The 19,131-nt window shown below is 42.2% G+C and overlaps 1 protein-coding gene and 1 long non-coding RNA gene across 2 annotated transcripts in view; one reads left to right on the top strand and one right to left on the bottom strand.

Annotated features, from left to right (window-relative positions):
* The window catches only part of LOC138301290 (uncharacterized), a 554,538-nt gene that overhangs the window by 236,321 nt on the left and 299,086 nt on the right, over nucleotides 1-19,131 (bottom strand). The window lies entirely within an intron of this gene.
* DIPK1B (divergent protein kinase domain 1B) overlaps nucleotides 1-19,131 on the top strand; it is a 268,213-nt gene that overhangs the window by 34,223 nt on the left and 214,859 nt on the right. The window lies entirely within an intron of this gene.

Raw genomic sequence — 19,131 nt, 5'->3', positions numbered from 1 at the left:
TTTTCTCCTATTGTCTATTTTGGATCTGCAGTTCCACAGCTGGTACTGTGCATTTGAGTGATCTGAGTGGCTACTGCAAGAGAACAATTTTATGACGCGTGGCATGGTCACCATGACCTGAAGAAAATGCTCATTCAGGGGGAAAGGTAGGCACTCTCTGATCCACAGGTCATAATATTGGGAGTGGGTCTTGAAGTGGTCAACTGGAGTACAGTTAAAGTAAAAAAAAAAGAGGTCACATATTTAGCAAGTTCTTTTTGGGGATTTGTGGATCCCTTACACCTTAAATGGTGGTCAGGGCCCATGGTACCGAAAAAGATTCATGAACATTGTAGTTTCATTCCCAAGTACTGCCAATGAAGGGGAAGAATCAACAACCCATGTATCACTATTTGGTATTTGCCATAAAGGATTCAGAAACATGAATCCCTGAAAGGAAAGATTTGAGTAAGAATTTGCAGTACCCAGCCATGAAGCCTGCACCTCCCCCCATTCATTAAATAGGTTCCACAAATCTCCAAAAAGGTTTTTTTGAAAAAAAGGTCTGGCCAAAGAGCCAAACTCTGTGGACAAACCCTTGTGCGAATGGAGGGAATGGTCACCTCCTGCACAGTGGTGGTGGCCATCTGTGCCCTGTTGGGTGCAGGTCCTGGCCGAAGTCCGTGCACAGACGGGGCTGGTCAACCACGGTGGTCCCAGGGCTGACCCTGCGGTCAATCCCTCAAACGCATGACCAAAAGCCATATGCATCAGGGGACTGACGACTGTGTTGGGTTGGGCACAGGGCCTGGCTAAATATCAGGTCCTGTGGCCAACTCCGGCAGCAAAATTAAGTACGTCATAAAAAAATAATCAAGAATGTACATAAAAAAACAGATAAAATGTGAGTTATGTTTCTGGCTCACATGTGCAAAACCAGTAAACTTTGGTAATTATAGTAAACAACACACACAACACTTTCTAGAACTTATACCGCCTGCCATGTACAAAACAGCAACTCACCTGTAGGTGCACAGACATTCATCATAAACTGTTCCAGAAAGTGTAATAAGGCTTATTAGTATTTTTTCTAAGTACACTTGTGATGTAGGTTGAGGCCAATACAGCTCTGTAATCAAACTGTAGACTGTTAACAACAGTTTACAATCATTGTTTTCTGATGATGGACCATAGTGAGTTAAATTCTGAATCTATTCAAGTTTTTTTAGATTCTGTTTTTTGAAGACAGGCACTTCACTAGCAAATATTGATCTTTTCATCATCTGATAAGTGTTCTTATTTATCTTGAGCACTGAAATGTATTACCGTGGAGGAATTCCTAATATAGTTAGGCTGTGTAAACATATGCTATAACAATTATTATTTTTAGGACTACATGAAGGAAGATGCTCTTACTACAATGTGGAGTTAGTATTGAGAGTATGCATAATTGATTATTGTTAATAGGTTTTGTGGACTTAATTTTTAGCCCAAATTTGTACAGTCTTTCAATAAATTAACTGTGTATGCCGAAGAACGCCCACTGTAAATAGGTCTCGCTTACAAACAGTTTTTTAGCTGTCTGTTGTCAAAAGGCCTCTTTAGGGTGACCAGACGTCCCGCATTACCCCGGGCAGCCACGTTTTTTCGAGGTCTGTCCTGGCGTCCCAACGATTTTCTCAGTTTTAAATACATGCCCCTGTTTTTGAAAAGAGGGCTGAACGATGCCGAGTAGCAGCATTGAAACATTAGTGACCTAACTTCCACAGATGCGTTTAAACTCTGACGCAACCCCAGATCAATTTCTCTTTCTAGGTCGAGCGTGCAAGCGCTGTGACGTGTTGTAATCTCTCTGGGGGCTTTTAACCACGCCCATCACTACCACTCATTTATGGGCAGGCCTTTCAAAAACCCTTTGTTATCATTGGTAAATGCTTTACATTTGTCCCTCGTTGAGGCGGTTTGGTTACCGCCTTGGACACTGACCCTGTTACATGGATAATTGCACGTTTGCTGATATGTTTGACTGTACGTGAACTTCTTTTTCCTTTTGTGTCTCTTCTTCACACTCATCCTCATGGCAGCCATGGCGCTTTGAAACAGCATGCTTATGTCAACTGTTTTACTTTTCATTTTCAATTTAAATGGCAGGAAAAGTCCAGTTAGGAATTTACAACGCTAATGGCTCTAACTCGAGCAAACACAAGACCAATTGCATTGCAAATGCTTGTTTTGTTTGCACTGTTATAGGACTGATCGCTTTACATGAGCACTAGTATGCAAAATCATAGGAGGTCAGCTGGAGCCTCAGTTCTTGTTTTCAAAAGAGAGAAGAAAGGTTCTGCGAATGGGGGGCATGGATGAGGTCATGCAACAGTGGCATAGATTATACTTTAAAAATAGTCTCATTGTAAAGCAAGACTGCAAATTAATAAGAGTCTAAACCATTCAGAAAGCGGCTGTGCTGGCCATCAAAATGCTGGATACAACAGGTTCATGATAGTTATCAAGGCACCAAGTGTACTTTATAGGTAAAAGTAGGTTAAATATATCTGTTGTGGTAATTTGTGAAAGCAGCAGAGGTTAGTATGAAAAACAGTTTTGAACTGCTACCATCAGGTGGGTTTTCAGAACGTCTGAAGGTCACTACCACCAGCGAGAGAGTGCGCACCTGAGCTCCTTCTTATATGGTTATTCTATTTTCATTGTCACCCTTTAGTCCTACTTATATGTTTGGCTCGTCCCAGTTTTTACTTTTGAAACTCTGGTCACCCTACCCATTGTGGACCATACCTAAAACTTACAGTGGGCTTCAAGCTAGCCCCTTGCTTACCATTGGTTGGCTTTATTGTCTCTCTCATTTCCTTGCTTTTTATTCAATGACTTTCCTTCCTCTTCATGTGTTTGTTACTCCTCTGGAGTATAGCTTCTTTACCATCCTATGGATTGGATGACTTGTATAACTTCCGCCGCTTACATTCAGGGAAACACTTTTTTCTTTTTCATGAAGCACTCCATGAGAGTGCATGTGTTTTCTTGCTATCTCCTTTGTGTGCCGCACCCCCTCAAATACCCATCCTGGGAATTCTGTGTTGTTTCATCCTCTGCCCACAACTTGCTAATGCCTTGCTTCCCTCACTCGCTGTCACACTTGTGTCTGCTTGCTGCACCCAACGAGCTGTGTTGTTTCCTTTTCTCCAACCCATCCATTACTTTTCTCACCCTGATGTTATTGTTTTAAATATATATATACTCTACCATCTCAAACTCATCCATTGCTCTCCCTGTGCCCACTTTCATTGCTTCTCCCCACTCCACCAGTGCTCCCTCTCTCCTCCGCTCAGCCACTTCTCTAGTGACTCACCACCTCTTCTGGTCATATATGTACACAGCAAAAGAAGGTCGGATACTCATGGAGAAATGATCATCATCCAATTTTATTTGCCATAAAACCAAAAAAATCTTTGGCCAACACGTTTCGGGGCACTAGGCCATTGTCAATGTCCCTTGACCAAGGCTAAGTGCATTTTGCGCCGCTTGTGGAATCTTCAAAAAATTTCAAAACTAATACATACCTGAGTTCAGCTGCTGTGTTGAAAGTTTCGGGGTGCTTCGTCAATTGGGGACTGAAGAAAAAAGGAGGTGTCCCAAAACGAGTTTTCCCATGCAATCTCCCATAGGGATTTTAGACACAATGACAATGTAAACCACTGGACGGAATTACATCAAATTTGGCAGAAAGCTAGCTTTTGGTCCAGAAAGAGCCCTTTTGGTGATATGGTGTACATCCATTAAGTATTTTATGAGTAATTTAAGAAAACAAAATTGCATATCTAGTGACGCGGGTCCTCAGCACATCTGACAGATCTTATGCTGAGGTCTGATTGGCTGCCAGCACTTCCACAAGGAAGTGTTGGCAGCCATTTTGGGACTCGGACTCAGCAGAGTTCCAAAAAACAAATTGGAAAAAGAGAAGAGGACAAGGTAGGAATACCCTGAACCCCTATGCCCGGTGGTGGGATCCCCATTGGTCCCTATTAGGCCCAAAAAGCTTCTTTTTTTTTAAAACAAATTGCTGGGAAAAACATGGAGAATCCGCAAATCAAGGCAAAAAACAAGTGTAGTCACCCGTGCTTGCTTAAAAATCAGTCCTCAGGTGAGCCAGGTCCCGAGTACAAGTAGTAGTTATTTTTGGGAGGGAAGGGTGCATGCGCACTACCCCATGGCCGTTCTCTGCCCAGAGACCCCCACCTCCCTGGGAAGGCCATATGCAAATCAGGCGGAGGGGGCCATGCACCCCCCCCCCCCCAAGGCCTTTTAGGGCCCTTGGGACTGCCACCTCCCCAGGGCTAGGCCAAAATATGAGAGGAGAGCAGTGCGGATACCCCTCCTGAACCCAATAGGGCCCCTGGAACCACTACCTCCCCAGGGCAATGATCATATAGTCAAAAGGGGAGTAGGTAGCAATGCCACTTTCCTAGGCCATATTCGGACCTTGGGACCACCTCCTTCCTGGGGCTTGGGTACATTTTTGATAGAGAGAGCAGCCACATGGCCCCCATCCCGGGCTGTTTTGGGCCCCAGGGACCACCACCTCCACTGGGCTGGCACTGAAAGACAAAGGAAGGGGCTGTACGGTCCCCCTCCTGAAGCCATTAATGGCCCTAGGGACCGCCACACCCCAGGGCCGGCTCCCTATGTTCCGAGGTGTCCACCATCAGGACATTGTTGTGAGCTGTTACCAGGCGGGAGCTTTTTTAAGCTCCTACCAAGCTAGAGCAAACAGTAGGTCCACTCTCAGATGGATCATTTTCTTCACAGGAAAACAGATGAAAGAATTGCTCCTGCATGCAGGGAGCAGCTTTGCTTGCTCAAGTGGGCGGGCCCTGGAGGATGGGATCCCCATGGCCGAAATCAGCTGGGGAGGGTAGCCGTGTGGCCCTCTGCCCCCTTTCAATAATAGTCCAGTCCTGTGGGATGGGCTCCCCGGGGCCGAAATCAGCCGAGAAAGGGGTGGGGGGGCACACAGTTCCCCTCCCCTTTCACAAATTGGCTGGGCCCTGGGGGATGGGATTCAGGGGGGCAAAAGTGGCCCACTGAGGGATTCCACGCAGCCCCTTTCCCCTTTTAGTAATGGGCTGGGCCCTGGGTAATGGGAATCCAGGGTCTACATCAACCCAGGGTAGGGGAGCTGTTTGGCCCTCTTCCCTTTTAGCACGGTTGGCCCTAGGGGATGGGGTCCCTGGGGTCATAATTGGGATAGGGAGGGGGGGCTGAATGACCCCCTCCTGTGTTTCCCACTTATCGGGGGTGGCCATGCAACGTGTGGGTTTGGGTGTCTGTGGGGGATTGGGGGATTGCCTGCAGGGCCTACAGGGGGTTGGCCACAGACGAGGCCCTGCGGCCAACTTCCACCGAGCAAAGCCAAAGGCTGTGTGTGTCTGGAGGATGGGTGCCTACGGGAGGTTGGCCAAGTGCAGTGACGGTTGGATTAACATAAGAGAATTCAATATTACTTAATGTTAAAAAAGTCCTAGATATTCACTGAAAAAAACAAAGGTTACAGGAATGTTATAGTTAGATTCAAATTTTACGCTTACAAAACCATAGAAATTCAGCAGTTACATTTAAAGTTATACTTATCTGAACAAACTATAACTTGTGCTGTTGAGTAACTTTAGGACACAAGTTATAGTTTCTTAACATAAGTATAATTATAATGATAACTGCTGAATTTCTATGTTTGAGTGTGGGTAAAATGTGAACCTAACTATAAGGTCCCTGTAACCCTTTTATTTTTTTTCTGTAAATTTCTATATATAGATATTTATACACATACATATATAGATATACATTATATATCTATATAGATATTTATTATATAGACTTTCTATTAATATGTATAGTGTGTTTGTATAGATATATATATGTACATATATATATATATATATATTTATATATATATATATATATATATATATATATATATATATATATATATATATATATATATACACTAAAAAAACAAAGGTTACAGGGACAATATAGTTAGGTTTAGATTTTACACAAATAAAACCATAGAAGTTCTGCAGTTATACTTAGTAATACTTATCTCAAAAATCTATACCTTCTGCCCTAAGCTAACTATAACTTGTGCTTCGCCGTGCACAGTTCTCTCATCAATAATTTTATTGCAAATGTTGCAGTGACATTAGAAATGATATCATAGAAGGTGTCATGACTGATGTAATATGTGGGGTAATTAGCACTGCTTATAGTTACCTTAGGGCACGAGATAAGTATATAAGTGCTGAATTACTATAGTTTTCTGTGTGTAAAATCTGAGTCTAACTGTAACGTCCCTGTAACCTTTGTTTTTTATGTAATCTTTTAAGGTTTTTTCATTCTATGTCCTAACTATAATGTCCCTGTAACCTTTGTTTTTTTCAGTGAACTTCTAGTTTTTTTTAAACATAAATGTAATTACCATCAGCAAATCCAACCACATACGGCAACCCCTGCATGCAGCTAACCCCGCTGCATGTAGCCAAACCCACACTACGCACAGCCTTTGGCCATGCGTGTCAGTGGGTTGGACACTGGGCCTGACCTGTCGCCGGGCCCTGCCACCAACCCCACGCATGCAGCAAATTCCACGCTGAGCCCGGCCTTTGGACATGGGCAGTGGGGGGCTGACCTGTGGTTAGTCCCTGTGGCCAGCCACCCAAAGGCAGCTAACAAGCAGGCCCGCTCCACAGGCTGCTTTTATCCCCAGGGAACTCATCCCCTGGAGCCCAGTGCATTTTTAGGGGGAGGGTGCATGTGTCTCCTTCCTTGGACCGATTTTGGTCCTGGGGACCCTATCCTCCCAGGGTCCAGCTCATTTTTTTGTGGTAGGAGTATTTGGTCCCCTCCCCGGACCATTTTTGGCCGCTGAGACCCCATCCCCTCAACCCACTATTATATTTATGGAGAGGGGGCACGCAGCCCCCCTCCCTGGGCAGATTTTGGCCTGGGGACCCCATCCCACAGGGCGCAGCCGATTACTAAAGGGGGAGGGAGCAGTGCTGTCCCACTCCCCAAGCCTATGTCAGCCCAGGGGACCCCATCCCCTGGGGCCTGGCCAATCACTAAAGGGGAGTGGGCCTTGATACCCTTTTCTCTGGGGCCCGGCCTTACTAAAATGGGTGAGTGGGGTACGTGTTCCCCTCTCATGCCAACTTCAGCACCGGGGGCCCCATCCACCGGGGCCAGGCCAAACTGGTAGTAATCAAACATAACTTTGCCCAGACAGTATTCATAGTTGTTAAAATGACAAAATGTTTTTAAAAATACTGCTTCAGATTGTGCCACATCACACCATGTCCCTTGCTGCATTATTGTATGAGCTCTTCAGCATCTTCAGTGGCCTTTGCCCCCGCATATCTCCTGTGTCCCCGTCTTTGGGTTTGACTTGTTATTCTCTGTAGAGGTGGCCAGTTGTATGCAGGTGTAAGGCGTCTTTGTAACATGTGGGTTTGCTGTTAATGTATCCATCAAGTTTGGGGTTTCTTCCATGTGGTGTTGTCCAGACTAAAGGTTCTCATGGTTTTATCGTGTGGGGTTAGGAAAGTATCCTCGTAGCTGAGTCATCTGAAATACTCTCCCCGCCTTCATCCAGCCCAGTGCCATCAGTGTGTTGACGGAGCAGACTGAGTCTTGGACACGTGTGCAGCATTTCTGCTGTGGTCAGCGTGTTCACCACGTAGACAATTAGCGAGGATGTCCTGTGTGCTGCTTTTTTAGGTTTGCAGCTTTTCATCTTTATTGTTTTCCTACAGCACAGCACTTTTCATAGCTGTAATTCTAGTCGTTACTGGTGTGCATCTTGGGAAAAGTTCCCCTGTTTTAATTTTTGGTTCTTTGCCGTGTAAATTTGTGATGTTAATTTATCGTCTATAGCAGAGTGCTTTTGATGGAGAGGAGGTTCTGCTTGTGGCTACAGCGCAGATATTTGGGTTCAGGTGTGTTGCCTGCTGTGGTCTGGTGGTTACACATCAGCAGATGGGATCCCTTGGACCACAGACTGTTATTTGGACAGGTACTTAAACGTTGTGCAGTCGGAATATTTACCTGCTTGCAGTCCCGCACTGGTACATTCACCTGAGGTCCAAACGTTGTGAGATGAATATTCATAGTTGCGTGGAAGTAGATGTGAGGAATTTTCGTCAGATAATTTACTACAATAACCATGATGCATTGGGACAGTAAAAGTTACCTATTGAAACATGCAATTGTGGTGCAACAGGTAGCATTGAAACATACAACTGTATGTTCCACCGGCCAATGGGAGACCCGAAAAAGAGCAAGGGCTTTAAAAATGTCGCACAGTGTACGTTTCTGGGCAGAATACCTGCCTGAACTGACTTAATATCATGTCCCAACATGATGTCTACATATGACAGTCGCAGACTACTTTAATACAACTTTCTCCATAGCTCCTACTGAAGGCATATCATTTTTTTCTCCCCAAATTTTAGTTTTTAATTAAAATTGGAAAGTAGCCCGCCTTTTCCCCCTTCCATCCTTTCTCCCGTGCCTCCAACCCTCTTACTGTCCGGTTTGTGTGTACAAAGTGCCCCTCGTGTCCCCTGTTAATGTTCTCCAAGCTCTGTTGCCCCTTGCCAGTTTCTACCCTTTTTCTCCAGGCCCACTCTTCTACCAATGATTCCTTTTGCTATCTTAATAATTGATGGGATTATGTTTGCACTCTTTATCTAGTTCACATGTTTTCATTAAAATTGTGCTTCAGCATATTAGACAGTCCTTCAGACTAATGACTGTGCACTAGTGTTATCAGCTGGTAGATTAGCTGGGGATGTCCAGTGTGAGAAGAGAAGATTAATTCAAAAAGCTTTATTCTGTAGTGTGACTTACTCCTGCAATCCAGGAGTACATTGCACCTACTCACAGGTTCGTTCTTAGCTTTGCCAGATCACGAGTGGTACACTGGGTATGGTTAGTTATCAAGATAGGTAACAATCACCTGATAGAGACAGGCAGCTAAAGAATTGTTGAAGGCTGGAAATAACTGCTCCCGTAAATTAATGGTGACATAAAACCAGTGCTTAATTTGTGCTTGTTGTTTCCGGTGCTGAGCACCGGCGCTTTATTTTTGAGGGCCGGCGCTTATTCTTCTGCCTTAAGCATTTGCTGCGAGCAAAAGACAATTATGGGAAACACAGAGGAAGAGAAAACAAAAAAGCGGCACAAATGTAGAAAGCAGGAAGCTGCAGAGTGAGCTGAAGGGGCATGGAGTGGCTGTAAATGGATTGAGGAGGCCCGAGATGGCTTTAGGGTTTTGCTGCCTCAGTTTTCCATGCTCGCACATTTAAATGCAGCAGCCACGTGTTTAAGAGGAGGGCTTTGGGCACCGGCACGTTTTTATTTACAAATTAAGCACTGCATAAAACGTCCATAATTGGCAGAGGTCAGTCCGCACCAGTTGGGCTAGACGGCTGCCTACACTAGCAGTATGAAATGTGGAATGAACCCAGGACATTGTCCTATTTTCAAGAGGCTATAAGAAAGTGTGTTGGAAATCTCCTGCCCAGTCTTGATTCACTTACTGCTCACAGTACTTTTAGTCAAGCTTCCATTCCAAGCAACTTGTGGTTTAACTGTGAAGTTGAACTGTAAATTGTACTGTAATTTCACTTATATATTATGAATACTCCACGGAGGCTCCTCCATAGGGCAGAGGAGCATCGCCCCACCCCCCAGCAGCGGCAGCTGCAAAACCTTTAGAAGAAAATGATAATAAACACAGTTTATTATCGAATTCTTGTACATGGGCGGGCCATGGGCTCTGACGAGCACTGTGCACTCCCCCTCAATGCGCATGTATGTTTGGCCTGCCGTCTCGGGCCAGCCAAACACACATGCGCACAGGGCTTTCTCCAGCCCGGCACTTGTTCGCCAGGCTAGACAGAGCATGCACAGGCTCACAGTCTGCCTTGGATCTCCCATCCAATCCTGGCGCTGCTCTGAACAGTGTCAGGTTTGGCCGCAGGGCAGGCTGGGAGCCTGTGCTTGCAGCAGCGGAGCGACGCGGTGGTATAGACAGTGGCGGCAGCAACAATTCAGGTAAGTAAGAGTTTTTTTCGAATTTTTTAATGTTTAATGTTTATTCCCCCGCGTGCTGCCCGCTCCTTCAGCGCGCCACGAGCCGTGACTGTGCATATTGCCCCTGATGAGGTGTTGAAGTGGTTTGTGTATGTGTGGGTTGGGCAAAATGCGGTGTGATTATGGCAGATGATGTGGATAGGCAATGTGGATGTATGCGTGGAGAAAAGGGCGGTGTGATTTGGGCAGGCAATGAGGTTGGTTGGTGTGGGGCGATGTCTTCCCTACCAGTGGTAAGAGTTGTTGCACTAGAGTGAATTCGACCCCCATGCCAGTTGTGTGAAAATATAGGGCAGCAGAGTCAACCAAAGGGTACACAGAGATTTTACATCATTTAACTTGGAGACCTCTTCTTTACACCAGCCAGTGATGGCTCTGGGGTACCTACGACTGCTAAGGCTCACTGAGCCAATGAACGTGTAGCATGAGTCTGTGAGAACCTTTTAAAAAGGAGCAGCATCAAGGCCCAATTGAGGAGTGGAAAAAGACCAGGGCTTCAAAGCCATGTATGTCGGCAGACCATGTCATCACATACAAGTGTTGTCAAAGCTTTGCGTGCAGTTTTTGGTTGAGTCTGAAAAGGTTATTGAATAAAGAAAAATCATTGGTCTGTGAATCAAAGAGTCAGGTGTCCAGGGGACCCCCTGAAACCAGCAATGGAGAAAAGCTCCTTGAACAATGTAGAATACAAATTGATACTCTAATACACACGTTTCTATTGTGTATCATATCACAGAATTCTTGCTCAGGGGTGTGTAGCTTGATTAGTATGATTAGGAGAGTGTGATTTTCAGATTTGCAACAATCATGCTGGGACATCCTGTTAAAATACATTGGGCCTCATTATGTGTGTGGCAGTCTTACGACTGCCACACATGCGGTGACGGTCAGGACCGCCGCCTATGCTGCAGTCCGACCGCCACATAACAACCCTATGGTCGGACCGCCAGGGAACCCCCAGCTCCACCAGGATATTGGATCCTGGCAGCCTGGTGGTGGAAGAGATCCGAATCTGCCAGGGCAGCGCTGCCCTGGGGATTATGACCTCGTTCTCCACCAGCCCTTTCATGGCAGTGACATAACCATGAAAAGGCTGACAGAGAACAGGTGCAGGGGGCCACAGGGGGCCCATGCACTTAGCATGGGGAGTGCATGCCTCCCTCCCGCCCAGCACCGTTGCAATGTTCACTGTCTGACTTTCAGACAGTGAACATTGCGAGGGTGCCGGTGACCCTTCTGGCTACAACATTGCCACCAGCTTGATTATGAGCCAGAAATTGTATTGTTTTGTATTGTAATAGTATTTATATAGCGCTTACTACCCCTGACGAGGCGTCAAAGTGCTTTTCGGCGAGTAGCACGCTATTCCGGAACCCAAGAGAACTAATGCTTAAGCCTGTTTCCCGCTAGGCCTGCGAGTGGAAACTTAGGTTTCCACCTGCCGACCTATCAGAAAACCCATAATAATTCCGGCGGTGAGGTCGCCGTATAGGCGGCGGCCACCCTGTAGGGAGTTTGGCAGACGGAGTTTTTCGTCAGTCAAACTCATAATGACTCCCAGCATCTGAGAAGAAGGGCATGATGGGGGCTTCAGGGCAATGGTAAGAAAGACATGTGTGCATTGTTAGGGGCACTTAAAACACAACATTTTCAGACTAATCTACATATTTTATGGCCTTCAAAACACAGACAGGAGAGAGTGTATATTTCTGTAAGTGTGGACATGCAAGAATCCCAGATGAAATCCAACAGACACTTCACATTAGCCATCTGAAAGCGTGTGTACCCAACTATTTACTACATAATACATTTTTTAAGCTAGATGTAACACCCCAAACACCCCCACTGGAGCTACGTCCCTGTACTTGCCAGGAATACAAGCAGGTAAATTAGCTAGGCTAATGAGACCTATGAGATAACCTTTACTAGTACAAGAATGTAAACAGATTTCTGCTGACAATGCTAACTCAAAGCTTCATGTCGCGAGTGCCAAACCACAGCCTTCTTCAACATTAGGGAAGGTACAGCCTATGGGCAATTTTAGTACAGGCAAAAAACACATGACAGTAGCAAATTACTATTGTAAGAAGACAGCGAAAAACTGTTTAACTTTTTCGCAGCAAGTATATAGAATCCAGCGTGGAGGGTGAGGGGGGTCAAAGTTGTCTGAGATTTCCTAATAATTCCCATAGTGCAACTGACTAAACAAGGTGGTCCACAGGCTACGTATGGTGAGGGAGGTCATCCAAGGGTAAAAGGTTATGGAAGGGTAAGAGGCCTTATGGGTGCCTGCGGGTGGGTGACCAGTAGTTTGAAAAAGACACACCATTCTTGAAGCCCTTCAATGGTATGCAAGATTTGCGGTTTCTGTGTGTTGTATACGACTAGAGAAAAGCTGATAGTAGACTATTGATTTCAGCACATGCCATGGAAACTGTTACCTGCACATTACAAGTTACAGTCTCAATGAGACAGCTGAAGATATTGATGTTGTGATTTGAAGAAAACCTTGTAGGTCACAGATTCCAAGGTCAGTACGGTGGTTCCCTACACCTGCTGTATGAAAGATGGAGAGGGAATGGGGGAGGGGGGAGGGGAGAGTGAGAGAGAGAGAGAGAGACTTGTGGTGCCACACACTGAATAGAGTCGTATGCTTGGGGTCTAGATGAAATCACATTTAATGCATTTGCATGTGAGGAGATGGTTAAGGACGGAGATACTGCATTGTAATATGACTAGACTTCCTTTTTGCATTAGACTTAGTTACATAATGCAAATTTACAACTTATGGTGTTGGAAGATACAATAATTAGCTCACGGTTTTTGGGCAAGTCACGAAACTGGGATTAAAAAATAGTTTGCAGGTTTCAAAGTCATAATGAGTATATTTGACTATGGTAATTTGGTTAAAGCTGCATCTTGAATTGAGAGGTACAAAGCAGGAGCCTGTGGGCTGTGCAATGACGCCTCTTCTGCAGCTCCACTGTCAAACAATAGAAAAAGTTTCCATTCACCATTCAGTAGAATGGAAATAAAAAAAACACTAGTAAGATATGCAAACCTTTGTCAGAAATACATCTGAAAGGCTGGGTTGTCTTGCCAAAGAGTGGCAACTGGAAAGTATGAATAGATATTTGGAGATCTCTAAGCACATCCCCTACTGCTGTGAAATTCTTTCCACCTTTCCCTTCCCTCCACCATACACATATTCATGAATTTGTTTTCTCTGCCCACAGGTGTGGTGGAGAAGTTGGGCTACGCACACACTTCATGGGTCATCAGGCCATCCATAGCACGCTTGCTCATACCAGTAGAAACCAGACACAGACCCAGACACACCCATCTGGGATCCCTGCACCCGACTTTCAATCCAAAACTGTATTTATTGTGTGTTTCTGATACCCCATGCACCTCCAATGAATGAATGAAAATGTATAATACACTCTGCTACCCAAGAGGGTGCCCTGGCAATGAAGCTCTGCTCCTGAGCCAGGATACTGTTTACCATCCTACAACCTAGTGCATTCTGGGTGTTGTTTTTTTCTGTTTAATAATGCTTTATTAGGTAAGATAAAATACATTAGTACAAGAGGAAATATATAGAATTATATTACATGTTTCCGACAAAATAAAAAAAAACATATTGAACTAGAGAAGTATAGAGATAATCATATCTACCAAACAGCTAATACACTCTATAGGATAATGAACTTGTACTATAAAATACTTGCATTTTTATTGGGTTTTAGTAAAGAGAAAGAAGAGAAGAAAAGAAGAGTAAGAAGAGAAGAATAAATAATGCAATTTGAAAATCACATAATTATAGTAGAATAATCATGGATTATAAATAGGCAATCACGGAGGTTCAAAACAGCACTGGCATTAGTATGAAAGATCTTTTGTTTTGAAAGAAAAGAAGTAAGAGTAAGCCATAGCTTGTCTCTTCTGATTAGCATTTGGGTACTGTTAGCATTTGTACGATCCATTCTGTGGTTATAACAGATCAAATTCCACCAAGCGACAACCAATATTTTTGTGGTATCTTTCCAATAAGAAGTAATAATTTGCAATGCACTAGCAACAAGTAGAACAACAAATTTATCAAGCATGATCTGGGACTGCCATATTGAAGAAGTACTACCCAAAAATGTATGTAGAATATTGAAAGATATATTGGTAGACAAAGATTATTGATTTCATCCCAAACTTGTATCCAAAATGTTTTAACTAAAGGGCATTCAAAAAACATGTGCCAATAGAGACTGTTGACTTCAGAAAACGAACAATATTTGTTGTCCGCAATAAGCTTAAATTTATATAGATCTGTAGGAGTATATAACAGTCTGTTATAAAAATAAAATAGTGTTTGGGTTGTAGATGCAGAGTGAGATGTTGTGTGGAGTTTTAACCATATTTTTTCCATATATAGAGGAAACTGTTGGTTGAAGTCTAATTCCCATAGTAATTCTATTTTAGACTTTGGTCTCACAATGTAGGTATTAGTGAGGGTTTTGAATACAAATGACGCTTGGACTGGTGATGAAAAATTATGAAGTTGGGAGATGGTCTGTGGGGGGGGTTAGAAGATTGAAATAACATTTTATAGAGGTTATTTTGGAGGAACTGATATTGCACAGCATAATGAGAGGAATTGGGAAATTTTTGTTGTATATCTTGAAAGTCAAGTATACCGTTTTCTGAAATTAAGTGATCTAAATTTATTATACCTTTATGCATCAATTTTTTCCAGGTGAGAACCCTATTATTTAATTTGATATCTTTATTAAACCATATAGGAGTTTGTTTGAGATTCTCCTGTGGGGAATGAGCGGCACAAAGTAATGGCGTAGCAATAGAGAAGGAGTGGGTGATTATTAGAGAAAATAAGGATTTGTGGGATTTTGAAAGCCGGATTGCATCTTTGAAAGTAAAAGGTATGATTTGCGAGTGTTCTAATTGACTCCAAATTGTGGTTTTGTCTTGGAAGGTAGAGGAAAGAGAAGTCCATATGTGTTTCAGGACAAAAGTGGAGTGATATCGTTTAAGACAGGGAAAATTGACACCTCCATTTTCTCTAGATTCCTGTAATTTAGTCAATGATACGTGAGATTTACATTTATTCCCAAAGAAAATTATAAATATTGTATTTATAGTTTGAAAAAAACTGAGGGAAGTTTAGACAAATAAAAATGTATAGGATAGGCAACATCATTATTTTAATTGTGGCCAGTCTTCCCCACCAGGTTAAATATAAGGGGTACCATCTATCAGACGATTTACATTTTTTTGACACAACTTCTTTGAAATTGAGATGGATAGTGTCTTTAATAGAATTAGCGTATTGGATACCCAGACATTAAATATGCTTAGAATTGCAAGTAAAGCCAGTATATTTAAACATGTTGGATTCTGTGTGTTGTTTATCTTATTAAACTACCAACTGGAGACAGATACTTTGTGGATTAAAGGAATAGGACTGGAACCAGTATCCCTTATTGCATGGAGTGGGGGCAGTCTAACATTCTCTGTCCATTCCCAAGGAAACTCACAGTTTACAAAATGAGGTGGTCTTTTTTTAATCGTTAGCTGTTGGGCCTTGTCAGGCCTGCAGTTACAGATTGTCATTCATTTGGTAGCTGAGCCACAACATCCACTTGTTGCAGATCTTAAAGTTGGCAGCTTGGATCTCCATGAAAACTGTGGCTAGTTACATGGTATCACAAGGCTTTTATTTCATGTGCTTTATTTTTATCAGGGAAGATGTTGTCTGCATCAGCACAGTGTAGGGATGAGAAATGGTCCTTGGTTCCTGAAGTTCTGACTACTAATGCTGGCTTGCTCACCCGACTGCTCAGTGTGAGCTTGTGAAAAACACTTCTGTGGCTTTATTACTTTGGGCTATTCACAAAATCTGAAGAGAGAGAGTTACTCAAAATTGTAGGCTTACAAGTCTCCACCACTTGAACCAGAGGGTGTAGTCACATGGTACTACTGCCAAATAGAAACTGTAAAAGAAACAGTAGTAAGCCCAGCACCAAACATGGTAAATTATTGATACTGCAACTCTGGCCCATGGAAGAAAATGGCTAAATAAAAATAAATACAATTTAATGTTAAAAATGTATAGAAAATAAAACATGTTGGTATTTAATATTTCAATAGCCTATTTTTTTATTTAAAAATGAATGTAAAACGAAATTTGCTAAAATATAGCTACATTATGTTTAATTAATTCTACATATACCTATAAATGATTATTAGTGTATAATATATATATATATATATATATATATATATATATATATATATATATATCCCATTTTACGTTAGGTGAGAGTATATTTTTTTATTTAAACTTCAGAAAAATATGTCTAATATAGTATAATAAAATGAATTATTGATCTACTTCAAAATTAGAGTAATAGTGCTGTACAATTTTGTTTCTTTTGTCCTATGTTTAAAATAAATAAATACTTTAAATTTACAATAATATATAATGTAAAAATATTTTTACTAGCTATTTCCAAACTTAAAAACGTTTTTGCTTTTCTCTATATTTACACCCCGATTTCAGGCTCTGCCAATGGGAAAGTGTTAGGAAAAGTAAAAAATATTCTGTAGCTCAAAACAATTAGTAAAATATTTGTATATTACATTTTAATGCAAACTAATTTCAGCTATGTATCGTACTCGTAGAATAGAAGAAAAAAATGCTATAAAACTATTACCTTAATTTTTAATTAAATCTTTAATTAATTTAAATAAATGAAATGTAAAACATTTTTCTGACGTTTAAATTGAAACATAAATTCCCACATTATGTGAAAAAAAATGTTTGTTATGCATTCATAATTATTAAACACAATGTATATAATTAAATAAAAGCAGTGCAATTTTGTTTTTATAAAATTAATGTTACGTTAATTTTTAAATGAAAACAGTTAAAATATAATATAATTAAAGAATAAATATGCATTATTTTAATATTGATTAACATTAAATTATATTTGATTATATTTTTACTGTTTGAAATAATTTAATTTATTTTAACATTATTTCCTATGGTGGGTTCTAAATAATGGAGGTCCATATCACCGTTATTTGTTATGGGAGGGTGTGTCCGTATCAGTGGTTGGCCATGTGTGGTGCTGCACTTGCTATAGCTGAGCTGGACTGATTTGCTACTGTCTTGAGTAATGTTATTTGTGCAGTTTGTGACAAGAGATGTGGCTAGTCTTTTGAGAGTTGGTGCAGGTCTCTCCCTAAACCCCTCCCTAATCCTTTTTGCTGTTCCCTAATCCATTCCCCTTTACTTGTAAGTGTTCTCCATTTACCAGACACTCCCCTCTGTCCCTCCTACATTTACTAATAATTTGTATACTTATGTGTACCGAGGCTAGTCTACAGTCGACGCAGATGTCTCCAGATAGTAAGAGACACGAGAGGCACAGGCGTAACTTCCATGCATAAGTTTGTGAATAGCGTTTTGTTTTAAGTTAGTAGTACTATTGCAGTACTATTTAATATACTACAAAACCCATCTTGTCAATAAGGCCCTTTAAATGCTGATGACTTTTTTCCATGTGTGCCAAATCATTTTAGTGCTCCAATGACTTAATGCCTGTAAGAAGTGCTGTATAAATCAGAGTTGTGTTAAGGCATGGGCAAAGTGTCCAGCCTTCCGGGAGGGGGGGGGGCTGATAAAGCCAGCTCACTTCTACAAAGGGTCTTGCCCTAATGACCATGAATAATTCTTAAACAGATTGTTTTAAATACCATTTCCCTTTAATTCAATTTTAATGTGGGGGGGGGTATGTGACAATCTATTATAAACATTTTGCAGGCAAATGTTGTGTTTATGTTTAATGCAACAGCCATTAAAAACGTTTCTTTTAGATCAAAACAGGATCTCACATATGAGATATGGTAGTGTTAACGAGATTATTCACAGTAATGTTAGTATTGAAAACACACATCAGTATGGCTGTCTGGCTTTTGGATGGAAACACATTTAAAATTTGCACTGACAGTGTCCTGGCCAAAGAGCATTAAAGAGCTGAAATTAGATCATAACTTCAAAGCTGTTCCGAACAGGGGGCCCCCGAAATACGTTTGGCCCAAGGCCCTCAAAATGCTTAAGATATCCCTGGTGTAAATACAATGTTTGTTTCTGACGTTTTGATTTTTATGTATTGTATAGCGCTGCAAGAATACCTTGCAGGCACTTTAAAGTGCTTAGTCGCATGACCAACACCTGGATTCAGCACCAGGAACCTGCTTCTCATATGTCTAGGAAAAGTGTTGGCAAATGAGTCTAGATAGATAAAAAAAACTAAGGGTGGTTTGTCATGATCTAACATTTGCCTTTTTATACTACAAAGCATCCTAATTTAAGAATTTCCTGGTTAAAGAAATGGCTTTATTTCATTTCCTTCTGAATCCCGGTGACATCAGACAGCGTTCCCTCTTCTTCAGAGACGTGTAAAGTGCTCTTGTTCACCCTAATGATGAGCTTTGATACAAGTCGTCTGTAAACCCATTTGTATCTGTCAGGGTGTCATTCGTCTAGCTGCAGAATATGACTGAGCTTTAAGTGTCTCCTCGCGCGCACGGTAGCGCGAGACAAATGTCCCCCACAGAGCTGAGCCCCGGGACGGAACATGCACTCCGGTGGAGTAATTAGCCTCCGTCTCAGGCCCGAGTCGTGTAAAGTACTTCACGTTTTGATGCCTACGTAATATGATTTAAAGAGGCACTGCAGCGTGAAACGCTGTTTCACTGCAGCTGCCTTCAGTTTAATTCTCTTGCAACACAAAAGGATGATGGACGGAGTGCTGAACAATGCAAACACTCACCCCCGATCACAGATCTGGGTTTAATCCATCTTTCTTTTGCTCACCATGCCACCCTAGTTTGGACCCACCCATATGCAAATCAGTCTTAACCCTGTTCCTCATGGGAACAGTCCAGCCCTATTCTAGGGAAAAT

This window comes from Pleurodeles waltl, chromosome 6 (genome assembly GCF_031143425.1).
Source record: "Pleurodeles waltl isolate 20211129_DDA chromosome 6, aPleWal1.hap1.20221129, whole genome shotgun sequence".
Lineage (NCBI taxonomy): Eukaryota > Metazoa > Chordata > Amphibia > Caudata > Salamandridae > Pleurodeles > Pleurodeles waltl.
The sequence above is the reverse complement of the archived record's forward strand: the minus strand, read 5'-3'. Positions and strand labels throughout refer to the sequence as shown.